Source organism: Chlamydotis macqueenii, chromosome 2 (genome assembly GCF_036417535.1).
Source record: "Chlamydotis macqueenii isolate bChlMac1 chromosome 2, bChlMac1.mat, whole genome shotgun sequence".
Classification (NCBI taxonomy): Eukaryota; Metazoa; Chordata; class Aves; order Otidiformes; family Otididae; genus Chlamydotis; species Chlamydotis macqueenii.
In genome coordinates this window covers 76,845,879-76,872,981 of record NC_141557.1, presented here as the reverse complement: position 1 = coordinate 76,872,981, position 27,103 = coordinate 76,845,879, and positions in this window count along the sequence as shown.

Genomic DNA, 27,103 nt, shown 5'->3' with positions numbered 1-27,103 from the left:
TGACTGAGAGGATTTAAATTCCTTGTGTCCCTGCTACCTCCCCAGGCTTCATTTAACTCTCCAAGGAAGTGGAGTTATCCTCGGGATAACAAGTTGTGCAATGATGTAATAAGAGGTTACATCAGTGTAGCAGAACTTAGCAACAGGAAATGTTAAAAACACTTCTTTCAATTTCCTTTCCAAACTCAGTCAAGCTTCTAAGTAAGGTTGAAGAGACAGCGGCTTGGATTAAGGGACAGGTACAGTAACAGAGTGCAACTCATTATCGCAAGGCCAAAAAGAGGCAAAATGACACAATGCAGAAGAATGACAGCAAGAACAGTTTTTCAGGTGTTACAGTTGTGTGTGCACCAATGGACTCACTCTCCTCAAAGTGCCTTTTGATGCAGTTGTATGTGTATTTTCTAGAGCTCCGGTAACTTTGGTGTAACCTGAGTGATCAAATGCACAGACAATAATGGCATTTGCTCAGAGCAAGCCATGGACAGTGGAAGGCATACAAGGAGTCTCTCTGACAGGGGAGGAGAGGAATGGTGGGGAGCCTGCCATTCAGCAAATAAAACAGTTCAGTTCCCAGAAATCAGAGACATCTAGAGTCAGAAGGACTGAGGGTGCTTTTAAAGCAGGAAAGTCCAGAAAGCACTTTCCAAAATTCTCTAGACAATTCCAATTTAATGTTGGCACTAAGGAAAGACCACTGCTCTCCCCAAGGTGAGGCTCTAACCCTGTAGCAATCCCTTTTTAATAGCCAAAAAAGCCCTGCAGAACCCCCCCCCACCACACCCCATAGGTGTGTAAGTGCCATTGAAAAATGGCTACATCAGAGGCTCAGTTAAAAAGAGGATGAAATGAGCTTTCCTACAGTGCCATACAGATTTAGAAAAGATAAGTTAGTAGGAGTTGACAGCATTACTAAGAGCCGGCTTCCAGTCTGCTCAATTCCTCGTGTCATTTGATTGAGTTCAAGGGAGTCAGACATAGCTTAGGAGAATTTGGTCCCCTGTGCCTCCCTCGAACTTTTTATTCTGGCCTTCAGGGCTCCTACCTGACTTGTGTCTGTAGAGCTGGAAGAGAAAAGCTACCCCAGCAGAAAATAAAAAGAAACTAAATTGAACAAAATCCAAGTACAAAAATGAGAAAAATCAAACATTACATGTCATAGATAATCCATTTGTTAGACTTGGTTAAAACAGGAGGGAAAATCACTGTAATTTCCACTTCCTTAGGAAGTCTGTTTGGCTAGTTGCTGAATCAGTGGGCGGCACATTTTCTTATTTAGAGACTATTGGCCTTTCTTTGCTCCCACCTTGTGAAAAAGTTAATGAAGAACAGCTAGTTCTGGTGGCATTTGTGGAAAAGAAACAAGTATCTTTCAGAGACTTTGCCTATGAGGCAGAAAGTTTTCATATTACCGCAACATGGGAAGTGTCCACAGAATTTGTGGCTCAAAAAACTGTCCATCTACATTGTGTCATCCATCCATTGAAACCTGTAAACCAAGAACTTGCTTAGACTGGAGTGAGCTATGGAGGCAAAAATGAAGATACCTTTATCAGGACATTTTCACAACACATTGAAAGAAATAACTGATAGGCACAGTGCCTTGGAAGGTACTTTCCCTTGCAGGAATACTAAAAACAACTGTTTTCTTCTGCCTTCCTACTAAGCAGTGTTATCATAAGAATTCCTCTAACCAAGGAATTTCACGGAGTAGAAGCTAGGTTTTGAAAACTGTGTGAACATCGGCAGCCAGTGTCCAGAGCTGAAGTAAATAGTAGGTGATCATAAACTCTCCAGCAAGAGTTAAGAGTTGCTGGGCCATTCTACACATCTCTCAAATACAATACCTTAGCCTGAGGGTTAAAAAGAAAAAATGGTTTTGGTCACACAAGGCTGATTTCACTTGTAGAAAGACCAAATCGGACCATACAAAGAGAATACATAAGAAGCAACTCTGAAAGCTGCAATTCCCAGACACAAATTCTGGCAAGGAGAAAAACCCTGGCCCAAATGACTGCATGTGCAAAACTTTAAGCTGAATATCACACGCTGGGCTGAAGCTCTTTTGAAAATGTGGCAACGTGTTTTATTCATCTCTCTTTCTCAGATGGGGAATAAGTTGCTAATTATGTACTGGACTGCACAGAATTCTACTGAGTAGCAAACTCAGTTTTCTGACAGCTGTTACTGTACTTTTATAAGACCTTGATCCTTTAGAAGATACTGTGCTGTCTCAGACAGTTATATTAAAACCTTCTTTTCTAAGAACAAAATCTGAAAAAGAGGAATAAGTCGGGCATTTGGGTTCTTCTCTAACAGGCTTCCAAAAGCACCAGATCTTGCAAAAACCATTCCCAACAGTTATCTTTTCTCCAAGAGGCATATGGTCCTGCAGAATAAAGATCTGTTCTGTCCTTTCTTGATGAGGTGAGTTTTGCAAAGTGCTTTTTTATTGTTTTCAAGGGAAGATTACAATAGCAAAAAAGAACACTAAGCATCTCAGCTGGAAGGCAAAAACAGGCAATGACACAATGCAGGGAGGGGGGATCCTAATCAAAAGGATTTTGGGAAGTGTAGTCACACAGCTACTCAGTTGTTGAAAAACTGGGCGGTGGTACAGATGTTAAGAATATTCTTCTAGGGGAGAGGAAGAAAATAGGCAACAATTGTACCCAAACTTAGGGTGAAGAGACACGATTTGCAAGGAAAGCCACATGCAGAAAAATGAGGCATGTAGGAGGAAGAATCCCTACTTGGGGGCTCAAGATGAGAAAGTTTTTCAAAATCTAAGACTGAAGAAAGTTGTCAGACTCTTCATGTCCTTAAATTGTTAATTCTTTTTTCTTGTAAGAACATGTAACACTATCACAACTCCACTGTAACTTGGAAATACCAGAAATAAGAAAGAAAAGTAGTATCTGTTCTTTTTGGCGTTCATGAAAACCCAGGTAAATTTCATCTTGAGCATCTGAACACATCCATGATTGTCCTGTCTACAGGTTTTGCAGCCCATCACTATATAAAATTTACTCTGATATCAAAAGCCAATTAAAAGTCACATGCATCTTGTTTGATTAGATTCAAAAATTAAATACTGAAATTTAGGCATACTCTTTATGCATTTTACTAAATTCATTCATTACTGTGAGTGAATTACTGAGTGAATTGTACTTAGTCTCTTAACTTGAGGTTTTCACAGTGTAAGCCATATATCTCATAGTGAATTTTTACCTTAATTATACACATTTTCCTCTCAGAAAATTCAGATAAAATGCTTCTTTGATATTTAAAGTCATTCATTCTTCAGCCTCATCCTTTGTAAAATCAAGACCTACAATAGTTACTGCTTAGTTATTAGTAATAGCAAGTTAATGATAACGGCATTTAACTCATAACCAACATGTAAATTAAACCATTTCAGGGCTTTGTTACATTTTTTTTTGTTTCTTTTAGTCAGTGTGCATCTACATCTCTTAGCATTCCAGAGCTATGCTGGCTTAAGAAAATTCAGTGCAGTTATTCAGAAATGTTCTCTCATAATTAATAGCAAAGAATAAGTAATTAAATTCAAAATACACCTTTTAATATTCAGGGAATAGGAAGAGTATAAAAATAACATAACCAAAACGGAAAAAATACCACTGAAAATGCAATTGGGCATGGAATATTAGAGTAAAAGCCAATAAAACACCACCAACACAATATGGCATAAAGAGTAGAAAAAGGAAGGCACATAAAAAAACTTAAATTGTCTGCAACAAGGCCTGTTTTTCTATGGAGCTCCAGTTTTTGTAAATGACTGAAGATTATCCCTTGATTGTACAGTATGTTCACCTGGAATTCTGCTGCTGTCTTATTGCCATGGGCAACAACTGTAAAAGTAACTTGTGCCTGATACTGCTGAAGAATATGGTGGAGCGTGGAACACCAAACACTTGAATTAATAAAGCTGATGTCAAGATGACTGTTTCGAATTATCAGGACCTCCTTGAGTCAAATTCAGAGATTCAGTACTGACGTATGCACTGTCAGTTTTCTTAATCATGTCTGCCAGCACAGCTCCCTAAAGTCAGATCCAGGCATGTTCGTGTCTCAGTGTAAAACAAGGGGTAGAACATGCCTTTGAAGTTGGTACAATGGCTGCTTTCAAAATGCAAGTCAGGTACCTGGAGGTCTTTTCCAGCTCTTTATAACAGAGTGTGACTAATGTTCTTGAAAGCCTATGATTGCAGCCTTTTAGACAAAGCACTGAGAACTGCCAAAACCACACCAGACTGGAGTGCCTCAAAAAGCCTGTTGACCAAATCTGTGGAAGTATTTTTTGGATCAGCTTGTAAGCTATCTTGGACAATGAGGATATTCATTCTGCATAGGTGTCTAACCCAGGGTAACTGGGACTCCCATTTTGAAGGCTACAGGAACCCCAGGAGCCTATTTAGTAGCTACAGAGAGAATCTAGCTCCTAATTTCAGGCAGCTTGGGTCCTAGTGAAACACCTACAATAGCATCAAGGAGGCAAAGTGAACTTCTCTAATGTCACCTTGCCTCCACCTCTCACTTGTAGAACAGGAGTCAGCATGCTCTGCTACCTCACCAAGGTTGGTGAAAATGGAGGCACATGAAATTGAAACAAAATCAGATACTTCTTTTCTGGGAAGAAGATAAGGAACTTATATAGTTAGTATTTTTAAATAAAAGTGTATCATTCGAAAACCTAATTATTTTGGGTAGTGAAAAATGCTCATTATGAAAGTCTAATTAAAAGAAAACAATTTTCATTTTAATTATCTTTCATAACAGTAACATACATTTATGAGAAAGTCTGCAGTAGCAATGGGTTATGCACTTTTAAGCAATTAAATTTCCTACTTGTCTGATTTTGTTAGACTAATAAATTATACTAGGAATTTAATAAAGTGGACAATTAAAGGAATTTAATCTATTCTCTCTAGAACAAACAAGATTAACAAGATAAGGTTCAGATTTGAGAAAAATATTTAAAACATAAGCTAAATTAGAAAGTTAAAAAAGCTCTTGTGACTCCCAAGCAGTCACATAACTGAAGGAAATAATTAAAAAAAAAAAAAAAAAAGAAAGAAAGAAAAAACAAAGGTTAACAGGCAATATAGGAGTAATTTCTTTTCTCATAAAATAATTAACCTTTGGAAAAGGCTTCCTGTCAACACAGAGGCTTTTACTGTGTCATTTAGGGAACCAGCCACATTCCTGAAAAATGAACAAAAGGGAAACTTAAGTAAGCCACTGAAAATAAAGCATCTTAGACATAAGGTGTTCCTGTGAAAGTGGTTCTTTCCAGCATAGAAACCAAACCATTCTCTCCATCTCTTGAAAAGGGAAAAAAGCTAAACAGGTATTTTATAAGTAGGAAGAATGATGAGGCAATCTTTTTTAAGTCTCTTCTCCTTCATACATCCTTTAGTGGTTGGTTTAGTTTCAGGACTATGATTGTGAATTTGATAATTAACTATATGTGGGTCTAAACACCAAGCTGGAATGGATGAAATATCATTCCTACCATGACTAGCTCCCTTGATATGAGTTGTCCTGTCAAAGGATTATTTTGTGAGCAAGGCTTGCATTTTCTCAGTATTATGATTCTCACTCTGAATTAAATAATGAGAGAAACTCCTACTTTCAAAGCATCAAAGATCAATACCTCCTTCTTACTGAAAATCAGTAGGATTGAGGTGCCTAACTCTCTTGAGACTACTGGAAGAAGTGTCCTATGATGAATAATCAGTAGGCTTGCTAAAAAAAAAAAAAAATAAAGTAAAAAAAAAAAATAAAGTAAGATCCTAATAAATCTGAGGGAAGTTTTAAATTCCATAAAGGACATTTATGTGAAAAAAGAATCATGCAGAAAAGCTGTATTGGGATAGCAGTAAAACACCACTCATTGGTAAAGCATTTATTTTCTGGACAGATGGGAGAGCTGAACATATTCGCCATCTTTCTAGAAATCAAATATCATGTACATCCACTTGCTCTTTATTACTTAATTCTATGCTGTGTATAGGTTACAGTGATTTCTTCAGGGTGAAATTGTCCTTCCCCATCTCACCATATTCTGATAATGACTGGAATGAGTTTGATATATTGAAACATTCTTACTTTGATTGTGTTTTTCATTCATTACTAAAGCTGAGAATATTGGAGTTACAAACAGTGTACAATATTTTATTAGAAAAATAAGCTGTTCCAGGTCGTCTCAAACAAAAGACTGGCATCTGACATTGTAATAAACTGATAGCATACCCTATGCTGAAATAATAATTCTATGGACTTGGTGTAAAAAAAAATAGAAAGCCATTACATTCATATTTGATAATTATATTTGGAAGATGCCCCAGGACACAACAACCAAGCAGTGAACTATTCATCTCACTTATAAAAGCCACTGTGTTAAAGTGGAAGCTAACATACTCAAGAAAGGCTGATAAAATGACAGAATACAAACTGCAAGATTTGAACAAAATGGCTGTAACCCAGTAAGGAAGAAATTATTTCCTATAAAACAGTGGAAAGATTCATGTTGCATCTCTCCACATCAGCTTCCCCCTACAGCTCTGCTTCAACAGAAAGGGCAAGAAAAGTATTTCTACTGAGGGCTTTCACGTGGCTTTATGCAAGCAACAATTTGAAGTATATTGATAGTTTTCCCTCTTTAAAGGTATTCTGTTTGCTGAAAATATGGGACCACTGCAAAACATGGAGTGGTAGCACATCAAGGCTATACAGTATTCCTCAGGTTACTGAGCAAATAGTGAAGATAGTGTAAATCAGGTGTGCTGATCTCTATGGAGCTCCATTGCATTACTTCACTTGAGGATTTTTAAATAGGCACCAGATAAAAAAAAAGGAAGATGCATTACTCATATGCCTGTATTTTGAAGCATGAAGAGCTAGGAAAGATACATTAAGGAACAGCAAGAGTCCCCTTAATTAAGGCTACAAAACTTGGCTCTTATCCCCAGTTCTAAATTCCAGATTCACAAATCATATATTGGCCTCAAGATTTGTAGTCTAGGTCTCGAGCTGAGGTCAAATTTGCAGTAAATTAGACAAGAATTTCATGAATTATGAGCCTATGAAATAGAGATGTTCACCATAGCTCAAAAATCTCAACTTTTTTTTGTCACTTCATGGTCAAAAAATGTAAATAGTAATAACTGAAACCTGGAAAAAATGAAGGCAGATAAGACTTCATTTAACAGACTTTTGTAGTTGAGGTCTGTGGCACAGCACAAAAATTCCTTGATAGCAATCATATCGGACACATTATTAATGTTAATATAGCAATGCTGAGACAAGTTATTCACCCCATGGAACAGACATACATAGCAGGTAACGCTAACTATTCTATGATTCTATGATTCTGTATTTGTTCCTTGAATCTGGGCTCATTCAGGCAATCATAAGTACTCATCAATTTCATGTGTCCACAAAAAGTAGCCACACATGCACAATTATACTCCCATCCTAAAGCCTGCCTGTAATTGGAAAATCGTGCTTCTATAGGACTGAATGAAGGTGGGGGAAAGGCAAATACCTAATTACCATCTAAACCTGAAGTCTCAAAAGGTGAGTGAATGCACATTTCTTCAAAACCACATGGGTGAATCTAACAACATAGGTACCTACCCTATTTCATTTAATATTGAATATATTTAAAATATTTTTTCAGAGTAGAAATACAGCAATGGGGTCATTGTTTTCTTTATTTATAATCTCTTAGATCATAATCTTGCAATTTTTTCCCATGTGGTCTTGTGAAGTAATGATCAGAAAAAAAACATTTGCAGGGGTATACCTTTAAAGCATGTTTGCAGCATGATTTTAGTTAACAGGTGTTTTGGAGCTCAGTAAATTTACTGGCTTTTATGATATAACAATAGCACGATGATAATAAGAAGAAGAGTCATAAAGACTGGCATAAAAACATGGTTATCAGCACACCAAGTTTGTTTATTACACAGCCCTCCAGAGATACAGCCAGTATTACCCAGGGCTGTTACAAACCAAACAACAGTCCAAGCTCTTTATGTGACAAACCATCCATTTTAATTGTCCTAATCACTCTACCTCCAATTTTTGGCAGGATAGAGACAGCTGATTAAAAAACAATGAAGCGAGGCTGCCAGGCATGACAGAACTGCCATACCTTGAGCCTGGTGCAAGCCGAGGAAGAGGAAGGGTCAGCGCTGCGGAGCTCTCTGCCCAGCAAGAAGCCTCCCCACTTCCCCATTTCTATTCAGTGGCAGTCCTTCCATGCAGATTGTGAAAGTGCTCCTGGCCAGGCACCAGAGAGGTGCCCAGTAATGTGCTTTTGTGTGTTCTCTCAGCCAAGGACTACTTCTGTGCCAAACAGACAGACCAACCGCTGTGTCAGGAACAACAAATACCCTGTTCCTTAACCAGTGTCTCTTCTCTGCCCAAAAGAATACTAAATGTTCAAACCAGAAGGGTTTGCATCTTCACACATGCACCAGACTGGAGAAGTGCATCTTCTCCAGAGCTGGTTGAAAGAGTAGTGCAAAATGGTCTTTAACAAACGCAATCTTTTTCCAAAACAGGAACATTTTTAAAGGAGAAAAGATTATTTCAAAAATTCCTAGTTTTCAGTGAGATCTTGTTTCTCAGTCTTTGCTTTTCCATTTCTATCCAGTGACATCAGGGAAATATATCTTCTATCCTTCTCTAACTTTTACACAGACAGGTATCCTCCCCTCCTCCCTCCATTGTGGAAGCACTGACTGTGTTTAATGGCCATTCTTGATGTACAAGATCATGAAAACATCAAAGATGCCTTTCTAGTCTTTATTTAGGAGTGGACTATCTGCTGTGTTAGGAAGCTTCCAACTTCTAGGAAAAAAAAAATAGATTGTTTTAAGCTGTTTCAATAGGAAAATGAAGGGCACGGTAAGGAATAAACAGCTACTTTGACATCACAGTGATATATGAAAAGCGGGTAAAATTCCACCTAATTTGTTTTTCCTTCTGAGATGTTTAGGTGGCTGAAACTAGCTTTTCTAAAGATGACTGAGAAATTTACTTTAAAGTGTATAGCCAATGAAACAGTCCTTTATTAACAAAAAATAGGAAAACGATAAAAGAGTTTCTACAATATCATCAATGCTTGAACACAATCCCTAACTGTGACTTTTGCTCCCAAAGCTGTTCTGCAGCATTTCCTTGTACAACCAGCCTGGAGCTTGAAAAAGAACAGGTACAATAGCATTAAGCCTCAACATGGTGTGCATTAATAAGTGACTGGTGCATACCTTGGATTTGTTGCACTAGGGAAGAGGATGAAAGCACAGTGCCTTCCCTTTTGGCCACCTAAGAAGCATGCAGCCGTCTGAATAACACACATCCTGAGGAGGCTAATTACTGGTATAGTGGGACTTTTCTTTATTTTAAATAAAAACCACCAAACTATTACTTTGTTCCTTTTAAGCTCTTTTTAAAAACAGTGCTGTATAGCTTTTTTTTTTTTTCCCCAGAGTGCCTTTCCACTCTAAAAAGTGGGTCTCAGCACATTTGCAGTCCAGAAAGCCAGCCGCATCCTGGGCTGCATCAAAAGAAGCATGGCCAGCAGGTCAAGGGAGGTGATTCTGCCCCTCTACTCTGCTCTCATGAGACTCCATCTGGAGTACTGCGTCCATTTCTGGAGCCCCCAACATAAGAAGGACATGGACTAGTTGGAGAGAGTCCAGAGGAGGGCCACAAAGATGGTCAGAGGGCTGGAGCACCTCTCCCGTGAGGACAGGCTGAGAGAGTTGGGGCTGTTCAGCCTGGAGAAGGGGAGGCTCTGGGGAGACCTTATAGTGGCCTTCCAGTACCTCAAGGGGGCCTATAGGAAAGATAGAGAGAAACTCTTTAGCAGCGCCTGTTGTGAAACAATGAGGGGTAACAGTTTTAACATAGAAGAAGGTAGATTCAGGTTAGACATCAGGAAATTTTTTTTTACAATGAGGGTTATGAAACACTGGAACAGGTTGCCTGGAGAGGTGGTGGATGCCCCATCCCTGGAAACGTTCAAGGCCAGGTTGGACAGGTCTCTGAGCAACCTCGTCTGGTTGGAGATGTCCCTGCTCCTTGCAGGGGGGCTGACTAGATGAGCATTAAAGATCCCTTCCAACCCAAGCCATTCTGTGATTCTATTATTCTATGTCAAGAATGGATAGATTATACAAACCTCCTTCTGTGTTTTTCCAAATACACATTTGCTAATTTGCTTACTTAAAATTTCCTAAAATTCATATCCTCTTTTCTCTATACCGATGGAGCTAGTAGCCTTTTTATCCAGTTACTGGCCTCAATAACAAATTTTAATGTTTTTCCTTTGTAGAAATAAGAGTAAACTTTTATTACTGAGCTACTTCTGGTGTTAGGAAAACAAACAAACAAACAAACAAACAAACCAAACAAACAAACAAAAAACAAACAAACAAAAAAACCAAACCACACCAAAAACACCACAAAAACCCTAGAAGTAGCTGAAAACTCAGAACCTGCTGCTGAAATAGCAACAGAGCACTTTAAAGGGCTGCCATTTCCCTTGTCCTACTCAAAGCTCTGCCTTGTCTTCGGCACCTGTTTAGTCTCCTGCCATATTAATGTCCTCATCCCACTGGTACATTTGTGTTGAGCTGTGTGAGGGAACACTGCAGGAGAAGCAGCAGCCCTGCAGGTATCCCAGTGAATCCTTTTAGATGAAATGCCTCTGGCTACAGAAGAAGTGATTCACTGGCACACGTGGTCCCATCGCTTTCTATATTCTTGTCCAAAATACCTAGCAATGGGCATGGGAAATTCTCAGAACATTAGTAAGCAGCGAGACATCAGGGTACAGTACTGGGAGTGGAAATTAAGTTCACCTGCCTGCAGAGAAGGCCCAACTAAACAGTCCAGCTGCAGCTTTGAAAAATCAATATTTTTACCTAGACAATAACGATGACTATTTCTAACAGCTCTTTAAGGACCACATGCCAGTCAAGGCTTACTAGCACTGCAGACAGGAGAGGGAAAAAAAACCAAAACCAAACATCTTTGAAGACTTTACATCATAACAACACCAACCTACAAAGTTGTATGCAAATACTTATCTCCACATGCTGTGCAAGCACGCCTACTGATTTACACAGGTGCATAAAGTTAAGATTAGATTTCAAGAATTTGCCAGATTAAGATCTCAGTTTAGCCAGACCACGCTCCAGTTAGTTTTCCCAGCCTTTTACAGTAGCATTAACCATAGTCCCTCAGGTCTTGCAACAGATTACCACACCTATATATCTTTTCATTAGCTCTTACTGATCTGCCACAGACCCAATGATAGACTTGTCAGGAGATTTCTGACAGCTCCAATATCTAGATTGTTGCTGAATAAACAGAGAGGAAATATAATTGCTGTTACCTTAGCACATAGCAGCAATCCTTCTTTATCTGCTGTGGAGGAAGGTTAAAAAACACAAGAGAGCAATTTAAAAAAAAAAAAAAAAAAAAAAAAAGAAAGCAAACAAAAAAAACCACAAGAAAAACAAACAAGAAAAGCAAAGAAGAGGAGGTTATTGACTCATTAGAATCACAGGGAAAAAAAAAAAGTCATTCCCCCTCAAAAAAAACCCTGTGCATTTTTCACACTAATGCCAAAAAAAAAAGCTACAAAAATAAGGTCTTATGACTTTACATAGGAACGTCCCCATGTAGACTTCCTGTATTAAATGATTCAAGTGCATGGCAAAGAAATTAATTATTATCCTTCCTTTGGGGTCTTTATTTTCTTTCCTCCTTAAATAAATAAACAGACCCCCAACAATAGAAAAAGATTCAATAGAGGGAAATAGAGTTCAGGATGAGAAGAAAGCAGGTTAACTATCCTTTCACATTTCCACCTATGCGAGGATATCCACCTTGGCAGGGATTGTGTAGATTTATTCCAAAGAATTTATGCCTTTGGTGTGAATAAGTTAAGTTAGTAACAAGGCTAGATTTCAGCCTCACAACAAAAGCTATTGCTTCAAAGGCTGTTGTGCTGCAAATTCACATGCATACCCTCTTCAGAACCAGAAAACAAACAAACAAACAAAAACCCCCAGTAAAAATCTTTACATATGCAGCTCTAATAAATGGATGCATACTTTTTAGGAGTAATTTAAATGTATTTGAGATGAAGCAGGAAGAGAAAGGGGAAAAATAAGTTTTTCACTTCAAAAAACCTGCAATAAGATCATGTTCATTGCTGTGGTGAGCATTTTATCAGTTACACTTCTGAAGGATTTGAAAAATGTGACTGGGATTTTTTAACAGTACGGTGTTCGCAGTTAATCATCAACAGCTTAAAAAGACATTGACATCTGTTGTCTAGAGAGAAAAAGAAAAATGTCGGGGGGGGGAGTAGGCAGAGGGGTTGAAAATTAAATCAGTTTGAATCCTGCTTAATGTTACAGAGTCGATAGAAGGAAATTTGCTCTCAGAAAAATGTGGGGTTGTGACCTTCTGTGTTTCAAGACATCCTAATTTAGCTTGATCCTTCATCTTCTCTGCTCCTCCTACTTGTACCCCAGAGGCAGGTTTTCTCCTACTGAGAAAGAGATTAAGGGGGAAAGTGCTGAAAGAGGGAGGGAGAGAAAGAAAATAAGACAGGAATAAACTGTAACTGAAGTCCTAAAAATCTAAAAGATTATTAAAATTCAATCACTGTGCAACGAAACTTATTTTTATGCAGACACCAACAACTTCTTTGAACTGATGTTGAAAGGTAACATGAAAACTTTTTATTAGTGTTTGAGACCATTTCCTGAGGACACCAAAGAGCTGTTTTTGACATATACAAGTAGTGCTCATACACTATATAATGAGTATATATCTACCAAGATATTTTTCTTCATCTCAGTATGGACCATACGAGTGAATCAAGTTCCCAATTAAGTGGTAAACTGTGCAAGCTATGAGACAGCTGATGAATGGTAGCTCCCTAGCAATAAGTGAAATAAAAAAAAAAAACAACTATATAGAAGATACTAACAAAATTAATCAGCTGCTAATACTACTCAGTTCCAAACCTGTTAACTATTGTTGCATCGCTTACCTGAGTAGGTGGTCTGCTTCCAAGCAGACCACACTATTACATGGCTCAGCAGAAGATCCCCAGCTCACAGAGGTAAGCCTGGGCAACCACCTGCAAAGAGTAGAGCAAGGAAGGATGAGGAGGGTCAGCACGTGGGTGCAGCTTCGACTTTGCTGTCTTTCCTCATTCATTAACTGCTCAGAGGAGCTGGCAAGTCACCTCCTCTATGGGGTCCTTGGGAACTCAGAGGAAACAGAAGTCCACTGGCATTTCAAGTGCCTCCTCAAGGCTAGGCTGGAGATGAGGTCCCACTCTTCACTCCCAGCGGCACACCAACAAACAAGGACTTCCATGCAGAGCATCCAGCTCCCTTTGCTGTGACTGTGCCTGGGCTCCATGCCTGGCCCAGCACATGTCCCTGCCTCTGTCCTCCCAGCTCTATCCCAGGAAAAGAGCTGGGCAGACCAGACAGCTTGTGTCCCTCCTGAACACTGTGGCATCTCCCAGTGCAAAGGCAGGCTCCTGCTAGCCCCAGCAACCTGCAAGGGCAGCAGATCTCAGGAGTCCAGCAGGTTTTGTCTGCTGCCGGGTTCAGACTGCACATGCAGCATTGACCACCGCAGCAGTGCTGGTGTATGCTAGCACATTACCAGAGGAGATAAAAGGGGCTGGAGTAACCCATCTGAGTCCAGGTTTCTAAGATCTGATCATAACGCATTTGTGGTATGACCTGGAACACCATAAATTCAGTGGTTGTCTTTCTATAGATGTCAAGGATATTTGCTTCAGGTTCATAAATGGCACCATCGATTACATTGAAGTTGGCTGACATATGACAATATCCACCTCAGAAAATGTTCCAGAACTGGGCACTTAAACTTGTGACCAAATACTGATATCAACGTGTGCAGCAATCATCTTGTCAAGCTGACTGTATGTCAGTTTGATAGAGATAAATAATAAAATAGGCTGTCCTTGATTGACAGCTTTACTATCGAGCCAGGGAAAAAATCAAAAGATGAAAGTTTAGATCAAAGATTAAATTGTTCCTATTCGTAGATTTCTACATTTTAATGTCAGGGGAAAAAAAAGAGAAACCACACACATGCACCCAGCCTGACCTCCCATGTAACATGAGCAAGAAAAATTTGTATTCCACCCATAACTTCTGAGTAACCATAAGCATATTTTTAGAAAGACATCCCATCTCAATTAATATCATTCAAGATAAAAAGAATCTGTTACATTCTTAGGTAAATTGTTTGAAAGTTAATTACCTTTGCTATTAAAAACATGCTCTTGAATTCAAGTCTGGACTTAACTAGGCTAGCCTAGTGTCATTAAAAGCTGCTGTATTCAAGAGCTCTTGATGCAAAGAAATGCAAGAGAAAAAGAAATCCCACTTTTCCCACAGAAATACTAGAATCATCCTATACCACCAATACAGCCCTATATAAAACATTCTAATTTGGTGAACTGTGTTCAGTTCCAGTAATAATTTTTCACTTCGATAAGCAAACAAACAAACAAAAAAAAAAAAGTGAGAATATGAATTCTCTATCAACCAGAAATTAGTTTCGGTGTGCCTCTAAAAGGAACTTGTGTCAAATTTTTTTTTTTTTAATTACACTTTGGCACATCTGATGTAAAGAACTGATTTGAATTTTTTTTTTAAAACCACATTTTTTAAAAAATTTTGGAATAAAATTTCGGAATAAAATTTCTAGTTTGCTCTTGGCCAAAACAATTTAGCAAACTTATGAATCATTTCAGTCAGCCTATCTGCAAGTGAATAAATAATTTGAAAGCTTCACTTAGCTGTAATGGTACCTAATAATAGTAGCTACATAATTAATGGTTACTGTATATTTTTATTTTCACACAAAGAGTTTACAACTAATTCTCATCTTACATCTTCAACAGACACTGATATTTTTCATAAATATTCATCATGCATGCTCATAAATATTTGATTAATATTAATTGTTTGTTTGTTTTAAACATAGCTTTTCCTTTAGCTGTCATCACTATAGAGGAAGGTATTTGCATGGGAAAAAAAAAGTGGAGAAGAAAATCTTTAAAAAATCCAGAAGCAGAATTGAGAGACTAAGGCAGCACATTACTTCCCAGATTTTCATCTCTTGTGATAGCAGTTTTTGGAAGGATGCATATTTGCCCTGTGTTGTGTTCTGCCTTTTGCAACTCAGTGGGGAGCTTATGGATATCTTGTAGTAGCTACATCAAGTCAAATGAGCTCAGAATGTCACAGACACATAGGTGATACTGGATTTTATTGTTCTAAGGATAACTGGGAATAAAAGTAGGTTCCTCGCACCATGGGAAAGAGAGTAGGACAGGGAAGAGCATAGCTAGGTAAAAGGATAAGAAAATAAGGCTTGCTGCCACTGAAGTTAGTTAATCACTTAATTTCTTAGTGTTGCAGTTTATCTGCACAGATGAAAGTTATCCTAGGCTGGGTCCTCTGTGTGAGGAGGGATGGGGGAAGAGAAAGCAGGTCAATTAACAGGTTGAAAGGCAGCCAGTCCACGGAGCTGGGCTTGGATCTGTCCAGCTGCACCTCCAGAGTTCATTATTTCCCTACATGTGCTTGGTTTCCTTTCCACGCAGGTTCACATACCATCAGTCCAGGAAAAGATGTGCATGAAATTCACTGGACACATTTTTGCAGAGTAGGGTGGTGCTTTTTAACATAGCTTGCCATGACAGCAGACCTAATTGCTTTCCAGTTGCATTTCCTTTCACTCATAGCAGGAATATATGAGCATTTAGGTACTAGCTGGACAAGTGGAGATAAGTGTCAATTATCTGCAGATGGTATATACAGCCTGTGTTCAGATGTGCCACAGGTTCTTAGACAATCAGACTGGCCATCTCCAGGCATTAATAATACCCAGGAGTACTAGCTGAAGCAGAGAGCCATACGAGAGAAAGGGCATTTGGAGCTAGCCTGGATGCTTCAGCACCAAGCTGCTCTATCCCAGAGCAGAGGAGGTGGGATCCACAGAAAGCAACCAACTCTGCTTGTAGCCAGCTGTGGCTAACACAAAAGCTGGGACCATAAAGCTGACCAAAGTCTTGGGCTGGCTACTCAAATATCTTCATCTCAAGTTCCTCCATCCTCTGAGATCTGAGAAAGCTCATCACACAGAACCACTCAGCCCAAGTAAATGGGCATCAGAACTGTTCTGCAAGAATCAGCTTTGTCTGGAATGGATTATTATCTCCATGCTGGCTTCATGCAAAGCCCTTCAAATGTCCCCAAACTATGTTTTCTATTGCTTGTTTTCCATTTTTTTTTCTAATGCATGAAATTCCCCAGAGCTCCATTACCTACAGTAATGGGGTTGTCAAGATCACAGACAGCTACATTAGCATAAAAACAATATGGAAAGTAACTCCTTCATGTTTCTGGACCTCAGCCAGATATTAACCATTGGCAATTAATAGGAAACATTATCTTATGGCAAAATAATCTTGTAACTGTTGCGAGGCTTCCTACGCCTTCTGTTCTATACCTGCTGCCAGACAGTCTCCTGAAAGGGGTAGGTAACATTTAGTATGGAGGTTGTAATAGAAATTATATTTGAGAAGTTATTCAGTGTCTTTCTGCAGAGAATTTTTAAGGTGGCTTGTTTGTTTGTTTGTTTTTAGTGAAGTCAGAGAGCAAATCAGTATCTTTGTTGCATGTGTGTCTTCCACACTCAAGTACACTGCATATCTACATAAATTATATGTAAGATTTGGAAATTACTGGCTATAAACTAAACATGATTTTCCAAATAAGTTGTGTTGCAAAAACCAAGCTAAGTTCTACAGTAGAGAAGCTGCACAGGAACGTCTAACACAGCAACTCAGGTGATATTTGTTTTGTACTCTCAGTTACTACAGCTGCACTTGGAATACAGAATGCAGTTTGAGTCTCTCAAACTTAATATCTGCATTGGAAAGACAGAAAAGGCTTAGCTAAAATGATACCCATGAGGGGAAAAATGAATAATTTTGTTTGGTTTTGAAACAGACACTCAAGAAAGTAGTTGCCATGAGAACTCTTGTGTTTCTTACCATTGTGGTATAACCCCAGTCGGCAACTACGTATCACACAGCAGCTTGCTCCCTCTCCCCGGGGGAACAGAGGAGAGAATCAGAGAGCAAATAAAAATTCATGGGTTGAGATAAAATCAGTATAGAAGGACAGCAAAGGAAGAGACAATAATAACCATATATACATTAATTATTATTATTATTATAAAATATAAGGATAATAAAATATACAAAGCAAACAATGAATGATTTCTCATCGCCCAATGACTCAACTGCTACAGACCGTCCTGAACAGTGATCATAGAACAGAACTGAGAGCAGTCTTGGAACAATCCCAAGCAGCGATCTCGGAACAGTGATGTCCCAAGCAGCAATTTTGGAACCACAATTTGCTGAGAGAGAGAGAAGTCCACTGGCCAGTCCCCTCTTATATATTGACCATGATGTCTACAGTATGGAATAATTCCTTTGGTGAGTTTGGGTCAACTGTATTGGCTATACCCCACCCAGCTTTTTGCACCTGCACATTAGCAAAACCTGGGAAGCTAGGAAAAGTCCTTGCTCTCTTAGCAACAACTAACAACATCAGTGTATTATCAACGTTCTTCACATACTAAATCCCATACTAACTCCAAAACACTCACAAAGAAAACTGTATTAGGACTGCAAAGTAAAATACTCAGGACTTAGAAAATGGCAGAACTAAGCTCACCTTTTCAATCTTCATTATGTTCTTCCCTGAAAATATCTTTAATTACATAATACAGTATTTTGTCCAAGCAAACTCCTTTCTCATTCAGCCTGTAAGGAGGAAGGTGCTTACTAAGTATGCAGTTATTTAATCTGTGTTTTTATCCCAACCATTCTTGCTCCCAATACACTTTACAAACACAAAACTGAATATAAAATATTCTAGTTCCAGGTAGAGGTTTCATAGATGTCTGTATTGTAGCATTTGAAAAAACTGAAAGTATTCACAATTCTTATTTTATTTCTACAGCACTCAATTTTAATGGTGGCTAGTTGAAGTTCAATGATATTCAAGTTAATTGTCTTACTAACATCCTAATGTTCCAGACCACCTGAACATTTACAACAGGTGGAAAGAAAAAATATCATTGCAGTTGTCAACTATTTAAAGGTTTTTGCCCTAGGAGGTTATACATGCAATGTTTATAACATTTAAAAAGAATCGGTATATTTACTTCTAAGACTGCTGCAGACTAACAAACAATTTCTCATTCGCTGTCCGATTGATTGTCTTCATGGGGAGCTGACGTAAAGTAAATGTTAGTTTATCCTTACAATCAGTTCCCTAATGTCTTCTGAACTATCAGTGGAGATATGGCAGAATGATATCAATGATCTGCATAACAATAAAAAAGCAAATATTTTGTTCAAATCTTACAGATGAAACATGAGTCATATCGCCTGGAGTGGCATGAGTGGAAAATGCGATTAAAAACATAAAAGTGAAAGGGAAAGAGAAAAATAAAAGTAGTTTCTAGTTTACAGCTATTAAAGTGCATGAAAATTACCAGAGTTACTGCACTTCAGAAGGTCTAGTTTGTGCCTCTGAGATTCCAAAGCCCTCAAACAGAAATAAACCCAATATTGAATATAAAGACACATCTATAATATTTCCTCCTCAAACTGAGGACAAACTGAACAAGCAAGAGAAAATTTTCATAATACCTGAGAGAACCGGTATTAAAAAACTTGGTATTTAAATACGTCAACAAATAGATAGAAAAGTTGTGCTTTTATGTATATTTTTTCTCATTTTTATGAACATGAACAAGTTAAGGCACCAAAAATTTCTGATCTCATCTGGTTTTTAGACACCAGTGAGTTCAGCCTTGTGTGGATCAATGGTTTGGGTCTGACACATTAAAAAAGTGCGATTTTTCGTGAGGATGTAGATACAAGTGTGAATTTCCAAATGCAGAGAAAAACTCACAATGAGTTAATTTGGTTACCTGTCTAATTGCAAATATCATCAAGGATAGATTATTTTCTTCTGTCAATATTGGCATTTTACACAAAAATATACTACATATATCTCAGTCATTCCCTCTTCTTTCAGCAACTGAATGTCACAAAATCTCTTATTTGACAGTTCTACTCATAAACAGAGAAAAAAATCCTCTTGCTACCTTACCGGTGAGGAATCAATAACAGCTCATTAACATCTATCTTAGTTTAAAGCAGAACCCAGGCTGCAGGAATGCGGTCAAGTAAACCACCAGCGTGATGACTCCAAGATGACCACAGAGCCAGAGAGAAGTGCAGTATGAGGCAGTGTATACAAAGCAAGAGGTTTTGCTTAGATATCTTAATAGGAGGCTAGAATTCCTCACAGACAGCTTGAAAATTGCCTTCTGCATCACAAATATTACCTTTTCCTGAAAGGAAAATACATCAATTTTATGCAGCTGGAAAAGCAGTTAAGTAAACCCAGGAATTTAATCACAAAATATTAGGTTTATGTTTTCCTTTTCTACTCCCTGGCCCCTCTCAATTGCTAAAGCTTGTTTGGTATAGTCCATAATAGTATGCGCTTGACAAATGGTCATTAACTGCAGTGAAGCAATTCTAATCCTGTAAAAATTAATCAGGTTGTTATTGCTACTGATCTGACGACTTTGCTAAAATTAGTGTAACACTGCGGTTTGCTCTGAAAACATATTATTGATGGGATGTTTATTTTGCCATTTGAGTACAAAACCCCACCACAGTCAATATCCCCGTCTCACTGAGGTCAGTCCGTAGACTCCTTGTCTTGTCAAGAAGGAGAAATATCAGCTAAATGCAGTCATCTGTGCTTTGGATCACTTAAACAAGAGTATGGAACTGCAATCGAAGAAATGCTAGTATTTCCCTAAAGTAGGGTTAATATATGTTTTTCCTAGCCAGTATATCTTTGACCTTTGGAAGGCACTGTTAAAAGTGCAGTCATGGAGTTCTTATGTAAGGCAAAATTATGTTTATTTCAAATACTGTAAGATCTAGTTATGGGCAAGGAAAACACAGGACTTCCACAAACAAAAAATCCTGAGTATTCTGATAGGTCTTACTGCTCCACCATGATGTGAACCATGATTGAGTTGCAGCAATCTAAGAGGCTACTGCTTGTCAGCTGAGTGTTGGCGACTCTCCATGGGTAGGTTTTCAGTCTGCTCTAACTGTTTACACAGCTACAAAAGCTCAGATGATTTGTGGATACCTTGTCTACTTGCTGTAACCTAATTGTTAGTACAAGCCATGTGGCTCAGTCTACACATTGCCTGCCAAGCAAAACTCTTTTTGTTGAAGGTTGATGATTTTTGAAAACCAAATATTTTTACTCTTTTATAACCTCAAGGTTATATATGTGGCTATAGCAAAACACAGATGCTTTATTGCTATGGGGACTCATTTTCTCTCATAAACAAGATCTACTCTGCTTTTATAAGAAGACAACTGCAGTTGCACTAATCTAAGCAGGGCCATTTCCTGTTAAATGTATTACTATCCATGAAGGTTTCTCAAATTTTGCTTTTTAAAAAAAAAAAACAGAAAAAAACCACTCTTCACAGTTTCCCCCCTCCCCTTCCCATTAAGTGTCATAAGCAATACTGGAGGGGAGAGGCTGTAAAGTGTCCCGCACCCTTGCTGTTTCTAGGCCAGAAGAATAAGTCAGAAGGTATTATTTGGTTACCAGAATTTTTCATCCTCCATTGAGCAACTTAGATGACCTTTAGTGTAGGTTTTAAAGCTCAGTTGCCCATTCATTAGGTTGACAAACTTGTCAAAACCCTGCAGGACTATGTCAATTATGTCAAAAATGCTTACAGGTGCCACAATACATGTCAGCACTCAACTGACTCCTGTCAACGATTGCTGAAATCACAAGAAACCCTTCTGGGGACAAAAGGCAGCAGAGGGAAAGGAGACAATCCCACTCATTTTGTTGACACTGGCCACTCTTTTACTCTAGTGAGGGTTATTGCAATTATTTCTTTTCCTGAACTCTGCAACATTGCTCTTTAATGAAATGAGTAATTAGTCTCCTCCTTCATATCCCTGCTGTTGATCATATTATACTCCAAAAATACTAGTCAGATAACTTAATAGTAGGATTCTAGCTTCAGTACTAGCTTTGGGAAATGTAACTAGAAGTCAGTGAGTTCTAAGCCTGTGTAGAATATATTTAAAAAAAAAAAGTTAATATTTCATTATTTTTAAACTGTTTGTTACAGTAGCTTTCTGATCAACACCTTTAAAAAAAAAAAACACAACAAAAAAAAAAAACAAAAAAAAACCCCAACCTTGTGGCTAAGATAAAAAATTATTTAAAGTACTAATATATTCAGAATTTTTCTGGAGAACTCTTCCCATTTTGCAGCCAGTAATAAACTGCAGTCTAGTTTCTGAATATCAGCGAATACACCATATATTACCACTTAGATATGAATCTACAGAATGCAAATGGCTTCCCTGTGCTTTCATTCATGCGATGATTAGAATTATTTCCCTCCATTTAAACCATCCACAAAGAATGTAGGGAAACAAACAGCAGTTGGAGGAGAAACAGCAGATGCAAATAAAACAGTTTTGTATTGGACAGCAGGTAGTGGTTGTCATTCTCCTTGCCTGTTTAGACTGCCCTGAACTATTATCTAACTAAACAGTCTTGTTTTCTTTCTCCATAAAACCTTTTCAATAAATGACAAAGAGCACTTTACAGGCCAATCTGCTGACAGCAGAAGGGTTTAAAATGTCACTGGCTAATAGCAGGGCAGAAGAAAGTGGCTAGATGAAGTATCCTAGAAATTTTAGATTAAATACACACCAGAAGCTGCTGTGTATTAACTGTTTGGGTTGGTTTTTTTCTTCTCATAACCTTTTCTCCAGAAGGTGTCTTGTTCTTCTCCATCTCATTCGGCTCACTAGAACACCTAGCAGGGACGAGGTCTCCGCTGGGCTTGATATACAATGAATACGATACACAACAGTGAGCAGCAAAGTATATCCAGAGACTTAACACTTAGAAAGTAATTACATAGCAGGGACAAGCAGAAATGAGGAACACAGCAGGGAACAAACAGTTTGCCAAAGTTTTCTTGGCAGACTGTGCCTTTTACTACAGAAAAAAAAAAAAAAAAAAAGTATTGTCAGCATACAGTTAGTATTTTTCACCCACAGGTCTCAAGGAGCTTCACAAATATCATTGCCATTCCCAGCTTTTGTATGTTGGCAAAAGAAAGTATGTGGCTTGCCCGAGAACTCTCAGTGATCTGATGGCTCAGTGAGGAACAATGCACATTATATCAAGAACCCTTCATAAGCTTTTCCTTTGGTTTTGCTTTTTTTTTAGCGGGGGCTTTTTTGTAAATGAGAAAATACTACTTTTACCTCCTCTCCCTCAGTTGTCCTCTTTACTTTGAGGCACACACCAAAGGACAGTAGATCTTATCCCCTGTTCTAATGCAAAAAGGGCTCTGGAACAAGAATGAGCACACAGAAGATGTCTTCCACACAGCAGCGCTATAGACATATGGAGGCCTGGCTGCATTTCTCTCCTTTTCAGAACTCTGAGTAGGACTATGGAAAAAAAGCTTGCTTGCATCCTAAATTTCCCTGTGAGAGCCAAATACTGCTGAGACATCAAGCACAGAGATCAGTAATTTGACATGGAAAGGATAAGAAAATCGTGCCTGGAAAGCCTAGTAGCCATACACAATTCCAGTTTCCACAGGCAATTTGTTTAAGGTCATACTTAATCAGAGATTCAAGTGCTCTGTAAAATACTTCCCTTCCCATTCACCTCAGTAAAAGACTTTGAATAGGAAAACGAAAGCCAACTGTGCTCATAGAGAGATGGCTTGAAGCTTCAGTGCCTTGAGAGAAAACCAATTGGCTCTGGACATTTGCAAAAGGAAGCTTAAGAAGGGGTCTTGGTTTAGACTCTTTCCAATCTTGGAAATATTTGTAGCAGAGGTTTTATTCAGTTATAATCTATGGTCTGAAAAATGGGTGCTGAAGTAGGAACCTCTATGCACTTGGTGCCCTGAGGGTTTGCCTCTCTGATCACGCAAAGGCATATGAAGGCAGCAAACAAGCCATCTTTTTCAAGTATCAAAGCTGGGCTTTAACAGAATCACTAGTATCTGCAACAGGGCTGCTTGCACAGCAAATGACAAATGCTGACAGTTCAATGAATGACATCGGGAACAAAGAGCTAAATGATGCACCCGGCGGCTGAAGGGTAGTCATGACAGTCATTAAACATGAAAAATGACTACCTTAATACGTTGTGTCCTCACAAGCAAGTACTTGCCTTTGTGTCTATTTAGACTTTAAAAATCTACTGAAACAAACAAAAAAGAATTGGAAAAAGAGTGGAAGCCACACAACATTGAGGACTGATATCCTCGTAGGTTCAGTCATAGCTGAGTGGTGATGCATGCTCAAATGCATGGTTAGAAACCTGCCTGAGATAGTTTTATTAGAAAGTTTTCCAGCTCGTTTTCACAATGCTATTTCTGTACTAGAAAGGAAGAAAGAAGGCTAATAGGATTTCCCTAGCTGTTATCATCCATACTATGTCTGTGAGTTCCCTCTAGCACCCTTCGGATAGGCTGCCAAGGCAGAAGCCCTGTGCCACCATGTGTGCACAATGCACAATGCAGCACAACAAAATGCACCACTGAGTATGTCAGAAGATGTATTGGAAACTGTTTGGATCAAAATTATGGCATGCTGAGGGGTACACTAGAGGGAGGCACTCCTAGTAGCATTTCCAAAAGCAGTAGGTGAATTCAAAACCTCAGACTCACTTTTAGATGTTAATTGGATAGCTAAACTCCTGAACTAAACTCAGAATAAACATTCTAGCTTGGTAAGCTTCCCTCTTTTCTGCCTAAGCCTTATATATCTTGCTTTTTACTAGAACATATTACAATCAACAGTGAATCTTCATAGCTTTCAGTAGGTGTGCTAACCCAATCATACCTAGTTTGGATGTTCCTTTACCGACACTGTCTGTGCTGTTCCAGAACTCCTCTGCAAAATCAGCCAAAATCTAAAGGCCACTGCTTCCTACAGGTTTCCCATCCATAAACCAGATCTCTTTCAACACAGTTCTTGGGAAGAATTAAGCACTGAGGAAAGAGAGAAACAGAAATCAGTAAAGTGATCAGAGAATCACCATTAAGATTATTATCAAAAGTAAACATCTAAAGTTAGATTGCTTGGAGCTGCCCAGCTCCATATTTGTGATTTTCCATCATAACATGGTTTGTATGGTGGATTACTCCATTCCTACAGCACTCTCACAACACTGAGTAGCTCAATGGTTATAGCAACTGCTTGGAGTAAAGAAGCAAAGAGTTCCAAAGTTTCCTTCCGATTCTTCCTTGTATGTATACATCCTTCAGCTGAGAGGTCTGAACTGTCAGATATGCTGGTGTGGCTCTTTCTCAATTCTTGTACAGATAGCTTTCTACTTTGCCTAAAAAGGAGTTACACAAACACTAGGTCAGCGAAATGTGGCACCATAGATTACAGTTATTGCCTCTGAAGAGCAGTACTGAGGTTTTGGTCCTTACTCTGAGTAAGTTTAAAGGCATATATCAAACACAACAATTGACAGGAAAGACTAAGTGAACTGTAGTTCAGAGTACTCACAGGGCTGATGACTGGAGCAGTTGTGTCTGCTCCACATATTTTAGGAATATCTTTGAGATACAGTTTTACGAGATAAGCAGAGGAACAAGTAGTTTATGTAGCTGGGGAAACACAGGAAAGAAGCAGGCACCTGTATGTTCCATATTATCAAGTCTTCTGATCAGCCAGAAGCAGATCTCAATGTTGCTGTGAAATTATACTGGTGGAGACTTTTAGATAGAAAGTTTAGGAGTAAAATTTTAATATCTCCAAGTTTTTCAGGAAACAAACAAGAATTCTGAGAATTTAAACATCTGAATTTGGGCACTGATAAGTACATTTAGGAGGGTATATGGTGTCAAAGTCCTTTTATGTCTCTAATCTTATTTCTTCTATAGTGCTATTGATTTACCTAGACTTAGCTTTGAGTAAAAGTACTACTCTGGGTAAGATTATTATAATTTGACCTTTAAAGACAATTTCAGAACATCCTAGTTAATTTAATTTTATAAGTGACACTAACACCTAGCACATAATACAGATGCTCTTAGAAAATATTAATATGAACAGTGGATGCATAAAAAGAGGCAACAGAGCACCTAATGCACCCTAAAATGTAACTACCTCACAAAAATATCTTCAGTCATATTAACATCCATAAAATTAAAAAAAAAATGATACTGTGAAGTCCTTTTCTCTTAACACACACCCTTCCCAAACTGTTGTGAAGGAAGGCCTGAGAACAGATTTTTTGAAGGCTCAGCACCTTGGCAGTCCTCACAGACCAGAAAGACAAATGCATTCCAGAAATCAGTGCCTTCCTGTGTCTATCTCTGGAGCGAAGTTCAGAAGGGTCAACAGAAGCCTCCTTTTCATGTTAGTCTTAATAAAGCCCAAGAAAACCACAAAATATTAAGTCCTTTACAAAAGAGACTAAAATGAGGAGCCTAAATGGATTTCACATGTAATATGAGGTCCAGCTAATAAGCCTATTTGAAGTTCATATACGGAACACAAGGAATAAAGTCTCAATCAATCAACATTTTAGCAAAATAGTATCAAAACTCTAAATCTTGAAGACTCAACAAGCAGTATTTTAATGCAATAGTGCCAGTTGTAAGCAGATCCTTTTTTAAAGGTAATATTTTATTTTGCAGTTTCCAAGATTATCTGGGCTCTGACAGGGGTTATGGTTACCTTTTGCCATCAGCTTATCAAGTTTCAGAATTTAATACTTAAAACCTGTAAATGCTTAGTGAGAAACTTTTGCCTTTTGATTTAGCAGTTTTCCATGGTTTACTATATTTGAAAATGTTAGTATAGATACACTGTACACATTTATTTGAAAATACAAATTTTTGAGTTTTTTTTACAATAGGGATCAGATTAGGAAGAATAAAAAATGATGTCAGGAAAACAAAAAGTCTAATCTAAACAAAAGACTGGTGAGGTTCAATCAAAAGAGAAATAAAATATTTCTTCACCTAAGCTCATCAAATGCATTTTAAGACCATGGTCTACTACAAATGATACACAATTTTAGAAAACAGCTGTCTTAGTTCTGTCTTCTCAAGGTACAGCTAATACAAAGTTTTTTTTTTTCACTAGCATTAAGTATTGTTGCAGTAGCAATGAATTGTTTCCCAATATGAATGATCAAACGACTCTTCATTTGATGCCTCACAACTCTATCAGATAATTTCTGTGAGAAAAATGAGAAGACAATTCAGAGTAGCTTCACATTAATTCAGAATTAGGGTTCTCTAAAGGTCATCTGAGTACATGTAAATACATGTCCTCAGTCTACGATTGCATAGATGTGAAATCATGTTGATGTGTCATTACATAACTTCAGATAGTCTTTCACTTCTTTTCTTTCTTCCACTCCTACTCATCATCAGTTCTGAAGGATATTAGATTAAGTTCAGCCTGGATATGTGGCTGAACCCTACTATGTTCAAACAAGCTGTACATGGATGGAAAATGATTGATTTGGCCCATGGCTGTTCTGGCTTATCACATCCTTTTGTAATAAATCTTACCACCATTCATGTAGTGTTCTAATTTTTTATTATTTTATTTTCATTGCTAGTTTATAATTTCTTTTGCTCTGCAACGAAGCTCATATATCTTCTCATTTTCTTTCTTGGCAGACTGCACTGTATTCAGAAGAATCTAGCACTTTTACATATGTTTGGGGTTTTTTTTTCCTCCTCTAAACAAGCACCAACCTTCCAGCCCTACACGTATTTCCTATGTTTTGGTTTAGTTTGTCTACACAGTTGTTGTAAGATAGTACAC